This window comes from Aotus nancymaae, unplaced genomic scaffold, assembly GCF_030222135.1.
Source record: "Aotus nancymaae isolate 86718 unplaced genomic scaffold, 86718_ANA_hifiasm-v0.15.2.pri h1tg000046l, whole genome shotgun sequence".
Classification (NCBI taxonomy): Eukaryota; Metazoa; Chordata; class Mammalia; order Primates; family Aotidae; genus Aotus; species Aotus nancymaae.
Genome location: NW_026988460.1, coordinates 21,209,220 through 21,224,405, shown reverse-complemented (window position 1 = coordinate 21,224,405; position 15,186 = coordinate 21,209,220). Strand labels below are relative to the sequence as shown.

Below are 15,186 nucleotides of genomic sequence, written 5' to 3'. Positions count from 1 at the left end.
AGGGCCCTGGTTGGCCCCAGAGCCAGCTGCCCAGGGAAGGGCTTGGCACCAGAGCTAGAGGCTGCAGAACATATTTCCAGTTGGGCTTCCAGGCCAAGAGCCTCAGCCCCTTCCCACCACTGTTCCCACTGGCCCTGCCCGCCTGCCCAGCACATTAGCATTTAAATATCTCCAAAGTCATCTCCACCAAAGCCCTCTCCCCCCATGGAATCCACCAGGGAGGGAGCATTTGAATCTCTCTCCCAGACTCCCCTTTCCTCATAATGGCCATACTGTATTCATCAGCTTCTGTATGTGGCATTAGCGGAAAGAAGGAGCGAGGGTGCCTAGCAACCCAGAGGAGGCTGAGAAAGAGGTGGGAAGGAAGTGATTTTCATGTAATCATTCACTTCTACAAAAGCTGTTGTCAGGTACACACTGGAAACACAGCTGTTTTATTATTCTCCTAACCTACTTTTAATCTTTTGAGAATCCTTACTGATATAAAAGGCAAAAAGAAAGCGCCTAATTCAGCCATTTTCTGCCAGGCCATATAAGTTATGTTTTTACCTCAAACCAAGGCTCTGCTTACAAAAGTTGTGTGTGTCTGTATGTGTGTATCTCTCTGTGTGTGTAGCTGTCTGTTTGTAAGAAAATGTTGAAGAAAGAAAAGGCTGTGTGTTAGAAGCTCCAGGAGGGCCACCAAGCTCTGTTCTGGCTTCTTGGATCCCAAAGATTATCACATAAGTATTTTTCAGTTTTATTAGAAGCTTTTCAGAAACATCACTTTTAATGGCTGCAGAATACTATATATAAAAAGGTTGTCATTTCCCAGTTTTCTACTGAGGAGCTGGGATCTGTGACATGTAGGTGGCCTGGGGCAGGGTGGGGAGACATCGGGGCAGGCTGGCTGGCACTGCAGTTTATCACATCTTGTTTATTCTCCCATGTCACTTTTTCAGTCTCCTGGATGTTGGTCTTCTATGTCTGCCTGTGGTGTCTCTGAATCCTTCCAGGGATAGGCAGGGACGTTTAGTGGGTGGGGGCCCCTCATCTCTCCCCCACCTCCATTGCTAGGGAGGGACCAGTCAGAGACTGTGCTTGGCAGCTGTGTGTGGGGAACAGCTGCTTACTGCAGGAGCTGCAGGATCCTTGCGCTGGGTGTCCTCCCACTCCATCAGCGAGTCTGAGGAGCTGTGGAGGTGGTCTTTCCCCAGCACCTGAGAGGCTGCCTTGTCTGGCCAATGGGAGCAGCCGGGAACTGGGCCGGGGAGCACTGGTAGAGCTGGGTTGTTGGGGTCTCTTGACTTGGAAGAGGGTTCCAATACCTGGAAGAGAAAGTGCGCGGAAGAGAAGAATGACAGAAAGATGGAGTCTGGAGGACTGACAAGGCAATGCCCCAGTCAGCAGTTTATTTCGTGCACAGGGTCTCATTATATACTTTTCAGCCCGCAATGGCTGACGTCAAATCATTACAACAAAGGGGAACAGAATATTGCAAGCCTAGGGATCAAGATAAAACTAGTACATAAAGATTGATCCAAAAAATCATAAAACAAACAGATGACCTTTTCTACTTATAGGAATAAGATAACATTTTACAATTGTCAAAGCAAGCGATAAATCTTGAGGACAACAATTTCAAATGGCATGCGAATAATCACAAGCTTCAGTGAATACTTGGTAAACAAAGTGATAAAACTAGCCCAGTACAAAAACTTCAAGAAACACAATGTCTAATAAAACCACACAGCCTTCACCCAGCCATAATATTAGGTCAGTGAACCAGAAATAGACTTTTGCAATATCAAACTCCTTTCAGTTCCTTCTTTCCCTCAGCTCGACTGCTTCCAAGGGGGAGAAACGTGTCTGGGCTCAAAATCCATTATGGTGGAGACACTTAGGGGTCTCTATGCTGGAGTGATCCCCACACTGGGTCAGGCTTCCCAAAGGGAGGGACGCCTCCCGCAGGGCTGTGTGCACTGGGCACTCCATGGCCCTTGGAGTGGAAACTCACAGGCACCTGGGCCTTGTCAGTCCTGTTCATTTCTGTCAGGCTCCTGCTATGGACATTTCCCTTTAAGGCCCTGGGACTGCAGTCAATGGAAGCGAGGTTTCCCTGAGTCTCCAGGGGCCTCAAGATAGATGCTGCTCCCCCACTGCTACAGGGGCCCCCTTTCTCCTCCTCCTGCCCCTGGGTCTCTACCTGATCGTCCACCTCCATTGGTTCTTCCGGCTCTTCTTCTGCCCTCACCTCTGTCTTCAGGATCAGGGCTGGCACTTGTAGTGATGGCAGTTGAAGGGGAAACAAGTTTTAGACGAGGGATCCTCACTGTGCTTCTGCCTGCGAAGTTGTGTGCAGACACCACAGGTTTCTTCCTTGAGGGGGGCCTCCAGACCAGGGGAGGCAGGTCCTGCAGTTGGGCGCTCGAGTTCAGGATCTTCCAGCTGACTGGAATATGAGGCCCAAGACCTCGCTGAGGGGTCAAGAAGAATTGATGAGAGTGTAGGGCTCCCAGGGCAGGCGTACGCGCAGGAACTGTGGGATGAACCCGGCCAGCCAAAGAGTCCGCATGGACAAGAGGAGACCATTGTGGTTGCCACCACTGCTGGGGCCTGCGGTGGAACCAGGAACGAAATTTGCTTAGGAGATTTCCCATATTATTGGGCAAGTTGTGCACAGACCAATATGATGGTCAGAAATGGAGAGGATAGTCCTGAGTCACCCACTAGTCTGTGGCCGGGTGGGGCACTGGGCAGCTGGGCTCTTATGACATCTCAATGGGGCTGGTGACAGAGCAGGGTGTGGGGCAGTGCACAGGAGCCCAGCAAGGGCACCTACAAGTGGAGTCAAAGGGCACAGGGCGAGGCTCCCTACCCATCCAGCTGGACTCTAGCCCCAGGGATGTCCTGCTCCTGGGGGCAGGTGTGTGACCCTGGATGGGCCCCGCTGTGGGGCTGTGCGACACGCGGGGCCGATCTGCCAGAGCCCTTCCCACCTGGTGCCTGGCCCAGGTGCTGGATGGCACCCAGTGAGCCCAATATCCCATGCGTTGTTGGGTCTGGCAGTTTTCATGCATCTTCTTGGCCAGGCACTGGGGCGGCAAAGAGCCTCGGAAGGATGAAGTATTTGTTCTTCCCACCCATCCCTGTTGGACCCAAGCTGGTAGCCCTAAGAGTCTGGTGTATCTGCTTTAGTGATGGGCAGTTCAGCATTTGATGCTTCTCAGAAATCTGATTAGTTCACCTGAAGGGAAGGGATGCTGGGATTGTTGGAAAGGACCTGGGAGCTTGTTTGCATATTATAGTTGAGAATGGTCAGCCACCAAAAGAAACCAGATTAAAAGGATGGTACCAGGTACTCCACTGCACACTTTACATTCATTATGTCTTTCTTTCACAGGCAAGGATGTTGAGGTTCAGAGAGGTGAAGTAATTTGCCCAGGGTTGCATAGCTGTAAGCAGAAGAGCAGGGCTCCAAGCTGGGTCTGCTGACCCCAGAGTTTTTGCCCTTTTTATTAAGCCCCTGCAAGGCTCAAAACATGGAGCCTGGCTAGAGAGCTCTCTTGTTTAACTTCGTCCCCTTTTGCTTGGTGCTTCAGTGCCTTCTCCTAAGGCAGGCCAGGTTCCCAGGGCAATTAGAAGGTTCATTTATTCGTAAGCCCAAAGTGACTCCTCATACTGAGTGTGTACATTTCTCTAAAGTTAATGGACAAGTGACTTCTTCTCCCTGGGTTTTAGTTTTTTCATCTATAAAAAGGGAATAATAAATAATAATGGCACCCACCAGTATGGACGAGGTGAGTTTAATACCTGTAGAGTGCTTTGCATCTGGTATGTCATAGGCGCTAATAAAGGTTAGTTGGTGTCATTGTGATCATCAGCATGACTATCATCATACACCTCCTCCTGCTGGTGATTTTGTGGCAGGATGGTTAATGCTGATTTGTCAAAGACCTCAAGGCATTACTGCAACAAACACCAGCCAATTCCAGGACACAAAGATGGATTTAGTTGCTCTGCCTGCCGATGCTGTCTTTGGTGACAAGCAGAAGCATGTCCTTCTGCTCTGACTGGTGGCTCTCTTTGCAGATCTGAAAGCACATTTCTAGGGGAGTTCTTTTCTGTAACCTGTGCTGCCATAGATGCTGTAGAAAATCCCAGAGCAGCATCTGCACCTTCATGGGTAGATGGGACCCTGGCTCCTACTGCCACTGAACTCACTACTACACTGAACTCATCTCCCATACCCCTCCCCAGTAGTCGCTCCTCTCTGCCAGATGTTGTATGAGAGCTTAGCTGCTTTTGCTTGCTGTCTGTCTCTCCCACTAAAGTGTAAGCTCCTTGAGGGTAGGAGCTCTGGGACATTCAGTGACAGCTTCAGCCTCTGTTCCTGGGACTTGTACCTGGCATATGGTAGGCACTAACTGCATGTTTATGTTGGGGGGTAAAGGGAAGAGGCTTGATTCCTTGAATACTGAAATATCCTGGGAGGGAATGAATGTTGACTAAGCACTGCTGCTCATGAGGGCTTCTGGCTAGGTTTCCAAATACTCTCCAGAGTATTTCTCAGTGCTCTCCAAGAGCTAGGATGGTGCTAAAGGTTTGTTTCACAAATGTTATTTCATCTTCTGTGTGTGAGAGAGAGACATGCTGACCACATATGCATGATGACCCCAGTCTCCTCAATTGGATAAGTCACTTCTCTCCAAGAGGTAGGAAAAAGACGTGAAGCTTTCTTCCCCAAACATCTAAGAAGTTAGACATTCTATTAGCATGATCAAGGTAGGAATGTGGGGAGAGGGTGAATGTGTTTTTAGCAACCCACCTGTGTCTAACCTGGGGATGATGATGCTCACTTCAGGGCAGTGTGTGGGACACACAAGACATAAGACATACAGTCTTGTAAACTGTAAAGTGCTGTCCGTGTGGACTGGGACAGCATATGCTGAGTATCCGTCATGATGGCTGTAGCGAAAGTGTGGATGGGGAACACTTGTCCTTGCCCAGCCATCCTTTCTTGCTTCTCCCTGCAAATGTCATTGAGGAACTACTCTGTGCAGCCCTCTGGCCCTAGCTGGGAAGGTGGGCTACACCCTAATTCACTGCTCTCTGTACCTACTGTGCACCAGGGCTCATTGGAACCAGTTGCCTTGAAAGAGGTGAGGTTGCCCCAGAGCTGGAGGCGGGACCACCTCTCTTCTAAAGGGGCCCCACTCCCCTGTTCCCATGCAAATCTGTCCTCCAAACCTCTGAATGTGGACCGCCCACAGCTGTGCTGCCAGAACGCCCCCCATTCATTGCTACAGAACATGGGGAGTGATCCCTTTCTCAGCTACTGACCCAGCTTCCTTAGGGTTTGTTTTGTTGAGACTGTTTTCCCTCCAAATTGTGTTGAGAAATAGGAAGCCCTTTCTCTGCTGAGCTGCTCCCTTTGTTGTGTTCTGGGAGATGCTGGTCAGTAGGGCTCAGTTGCCTGGTCTTCCTTTCATTGAGGTGGGTTGCCTTTGTTCTGTTTGACTTGACAGCTGCAGAGCAATTCAAATCCCAGCTGAGACTTCAGGCCTACTCAGTAGACCAGGAGGTCCTAGCTTTTCTCTGTAAAGTGTAGAGCCAGAATGCCCTGGATTCAAACCCGACTCTCTCCCTTATAAGCTGTTTGACTTTTCAGGAGCCTGTTTCCACTTCTGAAAAAATGGAGACGATAATACTTACCTAGTAAGATCATTATGCAAATTGATATTGTGTACATAAGAGCCTGTAGTACGCAGTAGGTTTCAGCAAATGTTAACTCAAGTTTTTCACTTCTTAAGGCATTACCAAACAGTTGGAAGGGTTGGTTCATGAATGTTCTGTTAACTTATTTTACTAGACTTTCTTTTCCCCTTTTGTCAAATCATTCTAATGCCCACCATGATTTTGTTTGTCTATGCTTGTAGAATTCTTAGTTGAAGAAAGTAGCTGTAGGTGAAATAGATTTGGCATAATGCCTTGGCAGAGATAATGCTGTGTTCACCCATCATTTATTTTTTCTCTTCCTGAGTAAATGAGAAGACTACATTCCCCAGACTTCCTTGTCTTTAGACTGTGACCAAGTCATTTGGGTGTGGCCAGTGATATGTATTTGGGGGTGTCAGGCCTAACCCTTAAAACCTTCCCAAGCAAACCTACAGTTTCTCTGCCTCAGAGGCTGTGGTGGAAGCTTGTGTTGAGAGGCAGCAATGCCATAAAGGAAAAATGCTTAATATCACAAATCATTGGGTGCAAGAGAGCCCCTTCACAGGGGCTATGCTTTAAGCTTTGTGTGGGTGAGAAATAAATTTTTATTGTGCTAAACTACTGAAATTTTGGGGTTTATTGTTTAATCCAGCATAATCTAGCAGTAATTATCTTAACAAATACAGCACTTCACTGATGAGTTAATTTGTTCCTTTCTAGATTGAGAGGAAGGGACGACAATTGCAGCCATGTTGCATTTTCAGAACCACAGGCATCTGTGTAAAAACACAAACATATATTAGTTATGCTTTCTGTAAAGGAGTCTAATGATGCAGATGCCATGTGAAGACATCCCATGGTTCTTCACGGGATGTTTTCAAGAAATCTAATCCTGTACATTCTGCTATGCCCAAATGAGCATGTGTCTCAGCAGAAAAGCTGATCTCAACACTGGTTTTTCAAATGTGAAAAATAGAAGAGGCCAGGGAAGAAAATTTTAGATCTGGAGTCAGGGAGATGTTAAGTTACTGCTAAAATCCTGATGACGTTCAAATCTATGTCTCTAGCCCAGACATCTGTATGTAGCCCTAGACTTTCCATGTGTTTCTTGAACATCTCACTTGATGTCTCAAACTTCCCTTCTCCAAATAAATACCCATTTCCTACTTTATGCCTTCAACTACCCTTAAAAATACCTGAATCATCCTCTAGTGTTGCACCCCCACCCACCATATTGCTCAGATCTGGGTATTCGTCTCTCACCTCCAGCCAAGATCAATCTTGCCTAGCCTGCCCTCTGAAGATTTCTTGAGAATCAATGAGATAAGGTGGCAACAGCCAAAAAAAAAAAAAAAAAGTTTTAACTTCCTAGAATCTTCCCACCCAAACAGAGAAACAAGGGTAGTAAAACAAAAACCCTATGGACAGCACCTTCAGCACAACTACGTGACACCATGAACCACAAAATGTGAATAGATGGGGCCAGATGCCAACAGCAATAACATCTGTATGGTAACAGTTCTGTGATATAAGTTGAAGATGAACATGAAGGCAAAGGGAATTCTGAAGATCCAGCACCAGGAAACCCAGAAAGCTCTAACATGTGCTGGAAGAGGACTCTCTTTTGGGTAGAAGTTTGGTGGGCCTGTCTGAGAACGTCACCTCAAATGAGGAGGGGGTCTATGCAGTCTCTAAGCCCTAGGTAAGTGGGGGAGGACTGCAGCAAGCTTGAGCAGAGGTCTGGCCTTGTGAACACAGGAACTAACTAGCTTGAGCTTCGTTGTCATTAAGGAGAAATTATGGGAAACAGAATCCAAATTGAGCAGGACAGAAACACTAGAGAAAATGAAAGAAGAAATTTTAGATAGGAGTGGGAGAAAAGAATAGGAACAATAATTTCAGAAAGTACTATCTGAATGGCCATAGTTTTCAAGAGTTTTTGGCAACAACAGAAGGAAAGTTTAGACTGTAAGTCTGGGAAAATCTATCCTGGACCACTCTCATTCCTCTACACAAGAAAATCCTCTCCTTAGAGTACAGGTAAATCTATCTCACCTACACATGAGCAACAGAAGAGGATGGTTATTAAAAATAAAAATAAAAATCTTATGCAAAGCTGTTGTAAGGAAAATAATTATGGAAAAATGTGTCCCAAGGTATTGCACAAAGACAGACCCACAAAACAGCAGAACACTGAAACTTAATATTTCAAAACAAGCTAAAGGAAATTAATAAACCAATGGATACTATGGGGCAAATAGCATATACAAAATTGTTAGACAAAAAGACTATTTAAAAAGAGAGCTGACAGGAAGGACAACTTACAAAATAAAAACTATTTCAGAAAAATAACTAAAATGAAGGAATAAAAGTGAACACAGACCATGGATAATATGATAAGGTAAACAGAGGATGGAAAGGAGGAAAAATATAAAAATAAAGTCAGAAATTAACAAAACATTTTTAAAGAATGCAAAAAAAAGTGATAGGTATTGAAGGTGGGCAAAGAGGGTCCAACATACATACAAGTCTCCAAAGAAGAGACCCAAAGCAATGGAAGAGAATAAATCCAACAATAATTTTAGGATCTTTTTTCTTCTCCTAAAAGAGAAGACTTGAATTTTCATCTTGAAAAAGTATGCAATGAGCCTGAGAAAATAACACAGATTAGTCACTGTTGGACTTGGACATCCAGACCAAAAGAATAAGTGCTTTATAAGGGGATGCAAGTTATATTGGCACCAGACTTTTATACAGCAGCACTTTGTGCCAGAAACAACTAAGTAATATATTCTAGCACTCAGGAAAAGAAAAAGAGAGCCAAGGATTTTATATACAGCCAAATTCCCTTTCAAGTATGAAAGTCACAGATCAACTATTCTAAACATGCAAGAATTCAGCAAATATTATTTCCTGTGAGCATTTCCAGAGGAATTTACTGGAGAACAAGCTACAGATAACCAAATTGACTGGAAAGGTATTAACATAAGGGCTGGGGGTGATCATTAAATTCATAGTTACCTACTGAATTCACATTGAATAATGACTATCAGGAGCCTAGTGTGGTGGTACACACCTGTAGTCAAAGCTACTTAGGAGGCTGAGGCAGAAGGATCACTTGAACCCAGGAGTCAAGGCTGCAGTGAGCCATGATCACACCATGCACTCCAGCCTTGGCAACATAGCGAGATCCCATCTCAGTCAGTCAGTCCATCAGTCAGTAAAGGCTATTTGATGGCTGTATGTTCTGATCATGCAAATGGTGTATTAAAAATTTGAAGACAATGGAGAATGTATATATGAAAAGTAGAATAAGTTTACAGGTTGACTTGTAAGTGTTACTTGACTTGAAAGTGTAAGCAAATAGATATTTCTTCAAATTGGATTCTAGTGGGTAGAGAGGGAAGACAAATTGAGGCTATAGCTAATTTCAGTATGCCTCACAGCAGAGAACCAACAGACTGTGTCAGAAAAGGGGAGGACTAAGGGTATTGTGTAAAGGTGCTGGTTTAATGGTGAACATCAGAATAAAAATGACAGACTTTTCCCCATAGTAGTAGGGAAGCAAGATGGAAAAATCATTTGAGAACATACCTTTCACGTGAATCTTCAAGCCTAACATGACTTCTTTCCTCTCTTCTCCAATCTTGAAAGGTGTGCCGCCTCCAGGAAGCCTTCTATGATTGCCTTAGCACAAGTTTCTCTTTCCTCCCATTTATCTCTCCTAGCTGCTGGGCACCTTGTTTTGTGAATGTTTTATCTCTCTCTCTCTCTTTTTTTTTTTAACATGACCTCAATCTGAGAGTAAATTAAATTATTACATGTTTTCCAAGAACTAGACATTAAAAAGCAGCAAGATGGTTAGGTAAGTTAGGGTCAATTGATTTAATGTAATATGATGCAGTCATTGAAATGCTACTAAAAACAATAGCAACACAGAAACTATTTATGATGTAATGTTAAGTGGAGCAGCTAGCTAAGCCTTCTTGGATAATATCCCACCCTGAATTTTTCAACACTACTGTTAATTTAGGTTCAGATTGTGTTCTATTGTGACCATAAAGTTTTCTACCTTGCACACAAAATGTTTTCTCAGGTCCCAAATGAATTTCTTTTTTTTTTTTTAATGTTTTTTTTTTTTTTTTTAATCTCACCTGAGGTCAGAGATGGAGTGCCATGTTGTGTGGTATTCTGTCAGAGTCTGACATGGGCAGTGCAGTATAGATGTGAATAAACTCAGTGAATGCTGGTCCATCAGTAATTCAGGATTGATTAGAGGATTTGGGCTCATACCCTCTGGGTTTTTCTAAGAGCTGAATGTTGCTATTAGCTTCCATTTGAAGTGAGAAGAATTCAATTCAAACATGACATAAATAAAAGAGGAATTTATAGACCTCTGAAGTGGAATGTTCTAGGATAGGTCTGATTTCAGGTCTGATCCAGGGACTCACGTCATGTGCTAATATTGATCTGCCTTTGCTCTAGACTCTGCTTGCCTGTGTATTGGCCTTTAGTCTCGGTAGACTCTTCCTTCATGGCCAGTGATGCCCCCAGCAGTTACAAGCTTGACATCCCCAGCAAAAACAAAAAAAGTGTCCCACTGACTTGACTTGGCTTGCATCATATGCTCATCCATGAACCAGTCACTGTAGCCAAGAGAAATACTTAGACTGGCCAGGCCTGGGTCATGTGGCCAGCCCTGAATCTACCTCTTAGCAGGGAAGAGGTAGCTTTCCAAAGTAAAATTGAGGTGGTGTCACCCAAAAACGAAAGATGGATGCTTAGTAGGCAAAAATAGCAGATATCCCTTTCAGTGTTGATGTGCTCAAAGAACAAATTGAAACAAAAACAAATTACCTGCAAGTGAAAATCATTGATCTGGGGGACATATCTTTGGGGCTTGTGGGTTGAAAGCTTTCTTTGCTGTTTTCTAACTCATTGAGCATTTATTTACCATGTTAGGGGGAGAGGCCGCTTTCCACTGAGTGATAGGATTCAGTCAGGATTGGGGAGTCGGCTCGCCCACAAGTCTGAGGGCCTTGCTCACTCTGGCCCTCCTCCACTGTCCACACATTAACAAGTGTGATAGACTAGAGGCCCAGTGTCTGGTCAGGCACTGTGTAGCTCTGGGAGTTGCCACTGGGATTTGGCCTCCCATTTCCTGGGTCAGCAGCTGCACTGCTTTTTGCTTACCCATGTGGCTCACTGGCCTTACTAAGCAGAAGAGGCAATCCACTGAGGTAGCAATTGGGGAAACTGAGGCAAAGCCAGAGGAATTAAAAATACGACCACTGAGAGAGATCCAAGATGGCTGATCACTAGCCGCTCGGGATTGTAGCTCCCAGAGAAAGCTCACAGAACGAGAGAACGCCACACTTTCAGACGAATTTTTGTTACACACGGACCAGAAGATTCCCAGCGGAGGAGCCCCACAGGTCTCCAGGGCGACTCTTGTGGCCAGCGTCACGGTTTTGCCCGTGCCCCTGCACAGCGGTTCTTGGTGCAGAGTAAACGGGACTGATTGATGTTTGGAGCTCCGGGAAGGCAGAGTCGCCCATTTACCTGATTGAAGAAGGGACTCAAGAGGGAAGCCAGACCGGAGATTCCCAGGCAGAAAAGCACCACGAATCTTGATGCCGCTGTTTTGGCCAGCGCAGTGGGTTGCTCAGATTTTGGCGCTGGGAATCAACAAGTTGGACGTCCACTCAGAGACCAAATTTGAAAGTAGGCAATTACAAAGATGACAGATGGATGAACTCACAATGAAGGGAAGAAACCAGCATAAAAAGGCTGAGAATACCCAGGATCAGAATGCCTCTCCTTCTACAGGTGATCACAGTTCCTCATCAACAAGAGAACAAGACCCGATTGAGAACGAGTGCATTCCATTAGCAGATTTAGGCTTCAGAAAGTGGATAATAAGGAACTTTAGTGACTTAAAAGAACATGTTCTAGCCCAATGTAAAGAAACTAAGAACCTTGAAAAAAGGTTTGAAGAAATCCTAACGAGAATAGACAATTTAGAGAGGAATATAAGTGAATTAATGGAACTGAAGAATACAATATGAGAACTCCGTGAAGTATGCACAAGTTTTAACAGTCGAATTGATCAAGCAGAAGAAAGGATATCAGAGGTCAAAGACCAACTTAATGAAATGAAACGAGAAGACAAGATTAGAGAAGAAAGAGTAAAAAGGAATGAGCAAAGTCTCCAAGAAATATGGGACTATGTGAAAAGACCTAATTTACGATTGATAGGTATACCTGAATGTCATGAAGAGAATGAAACCAAATTGGAAAATATTCTTCAGGATATTATTCAGGAAAGCTTTCCTAATCTAGTAAGGCGGGACAATACTCAACTCCAGCTAATCCAGAGAACACCTAAAAGATATTTCTCAAGTAGAGCAACTCCAAGACACATTATTGCTAGATTCACTAGGGTTGAAATAAAGGAGAAAATTCTAAGGGCAGCTAGAGAGAAAGGTCACGTTACCCATAAAGGGAAACCTATCAGACTCACAGCAGACCTATCACCAGAAACCCTACAAACTAGAAGAGAGTGGGGGTGAATATTCAATATCCTCAAAGAAGAGAATTTTCAACCCAGAATCTCATATCCTGCTAAACTAAGCTTTATAAGTGAAGGAAAAAGAAAATTTTTCACGAACAAGCAAGCACTCAGTGATTTCATCAGCACCAGGCCTGCTTTACAAGAGCTTCTGAAAGAAGCACTACAAACAGAAAGGAACAACCAGTATCAGTCATCCCAAAAACTTACCAAAACGTAAAGAATATCTCTATAATGAAGAATCTACATCAACTAATGGGCAAAATAGCCATCTAGCATTAAATGACAATATTGAACTCACAAATATTAATATTAATTCTAAATTTAAATGGATTAAATGTCCCAATCAAAGACACAGACAGGTAAATTGAATAAAAAGTCAAAACCCATCGGCACGCTATATCCAGATATTTCACAAGCAACGACAAATAAAGACTCAAAACAAAGGGATGGAGGAAGATTCACCAATTAAATGGAGAGAAAAAAAAAAAAGAAAACAAAACAGGAGTTGTAACTTTCATCTCTCACAAAATAGATTTTAATAATAATAAAGACTAAAAGAAACGAAGGACATTACATAATGGTAAAAGGATCAATGCAACAACAGGAGTTAATGATTATAAATATATATGCACCCAATACAGGAGCACCCAGATACATAAGACAAGTTCTTAATGACTTATAAAGAGACCTGGACTCCCGCACAATAATAGCGGGAGATTTTGACACCACATTGTTAATATTTGACGGATCAATGACATAGAAAATTAATAGGGACATCTATGATTTGAACTTAGACCTGGAATAAGTAAACTTAGTGAATATTTATAGAATTCTCCACCCCAGGTCCACAGAACATACATTTTTCTCAATATCACATTATACCTATTTTGAAAGTGACCACATAATTGGAAAATTGGAAGTAAATCACTCTTCAGTATTTGCATAGCATTTCACAGACTTAAATGAAATATTGGTTGGCTGTTTGTTTGTTATTTTCTTCCCTTATTCCTTCCTGTCTCCGTTGTTAAGCACAATTATCGGCATAAAAGAGGTTTTTAATACCGATTCTTAGATTGCATTCCAGCCCAGGCAACAGAGCAAGCATCCTGTTCTCTCTCCCGCTTTTTCTTTCTCTTAAAAAAAAAAAAAAAAAGCCACTTCTTCTCAAGCCTTTAACACTTTTTTCTCCACTGGACCCTTCCTACCAACATTTAAGTATCTTTAAGCTTCTACCATTTCCAAGAACCTTCCCCAGATTCTATTTATACTTTTATTACCAGCCTATCTCATACCTCCCATTCTTGGCAAAATGTCTTGAGTTTTTTCTTGTATTTCCGAATGTTTCCATTTTCTCCTACCCCATCTCAGTACACTCTGGTCTGCTGGCACTACCTGCCTCTCCTGGCCCCTGCACTTCATGAAAGAGTTCTCCCTGTTCCTCACAGAGCTCCAAGCCCCTAAACCCAGTGAACCTATTGTTAGAGGAGAAAAAATACACTTATTTCTCAGGTTCAGAGACAGCATTATGAGCTTTCATTTTAATAGGCAATTTGTTGAATGACTTAACACAGTTGAGTAGACCCACAATAGAATGACTTGTACCATGTAATCAAATTCTGAAGAGGGAGAAAATACAGATACTTTGCCTGGAAAGGAAAGAGTTCTGGGGTCCAGTGGGCACGAGTATTTTCTTTGAATCTTTAAAGTGCTACCACATGGAAGAGAGGGATGCGGTCTGGGTGACCCCAGAATGAGGAACACAGGAAGAGAGAGTTCATCTCATCTTAAGAAATGTTCTAGTAATCAGAGCCCTCTGAAGAAGAAAGTGTCTGTGTCAGGAGGTAGTGAACTCCCTGTCACTGGTAGTAAGCAAGCAGAGACTACTCTGTCAGAAGTACTCAGAAGAGAGTCCTGTATTGAGTGAGAGGTTTCACCAGAGGCCTTCTGAGCCTGATTCCAAGTCAGAAATTCTGGGCCTGATGAAGCATACATCTTTAGAGGCAGACCTCCATGGACGTGAATCTGCCACTTCCCAGTTTTGTGGTCTTGGGCACATTATTCAACCTCTCTGCTCCCCAGTCTTCTCAACTATAAAAGGGGCACAATAATGGCACCTATCACATAGGGTCGCTGTGGAATTTTTTTTTTTTTTTTGAGACAGAGTCTTGCTCTGTTGCCCAAGCTGGATTGCTGATTTTTTTTTTTTATTATTATTTTTTATTTTTTAAGAGAGAGTCTTGCTCTCTCGCCCAGGCTTGAGTGCAGTGGTATGATCTCAGCTCACCGCAACCTCTGCCTCCCAGTTCAAGCAATTCTTGTGCCTCAGCCTTCCATGTAGCTGGGATTACAGGCGTGCTTCACCACACCTGGCTAATTTTTGTATTTTTAGTAGAGGCAGCATTTTACCATGTTGCCCAGGCTGGTCTCGAACTCCTGACCTCAGGTGATCCACCCACCTTGGCCTCCCAAAGTGCTGGAATTACAGGCATGAGCCACCGTGCCCAGCCGGGTTTATTACTGTGAATATTCAGTAATGCATGAAGGGCAGTAATGCATGGTGCCTTGACATTGAGAGGTCAGCAAGTGTTCCCTGTTTTTTATATTTAGTGCCAGCCCTGTTCTCTACATGGCATTTGATACCCAAGCATGAAACTCATCAGCTGCATTTGGATTTGAGCTCTGGATTTTCCTTGGTAACTTCTAGGGGCTGGGCTCGAAGGGAGCCTGGGGGAAAGTGTTAGAGAAGCCACTGTCATTTTTGTTGTGTGTGTCATGCTGTCCACAGCAGTTTTTGTCAAAAGGGAGCTCAGGGACTAAGAAAAGTAGTTATCTTGTGTACCACATAGGAAGCCTAGAGGGGGGAATCTGTTCTGAAAGGGAGAAGGACGTGGTGAGCCTCCCTCACTCCTCCCCTC

At 43.9% G+C, this 15,186-nt stretch overlaps 1 protein-coding gene and 1 pseudogene across 1 annotated transcript in view; one reads left to right on the top strand and one right to left on the bottom strand.

Moving 5' to 3' along the window:
* Positions 1-15,186, top strand: part of SLC6A11 (solute carrier family 6 member 11) — a 127,725-nt gene that overhangs the window by 77,166 nt on the left and 35,373 nt on the right. The window lies entirely within an intron of this gene.
* LOC135268860 (putative UPF0607 protein ENSP00000381418) lies at positions 1,068-14,263 on the bottom strand (annotated as a pseudogene).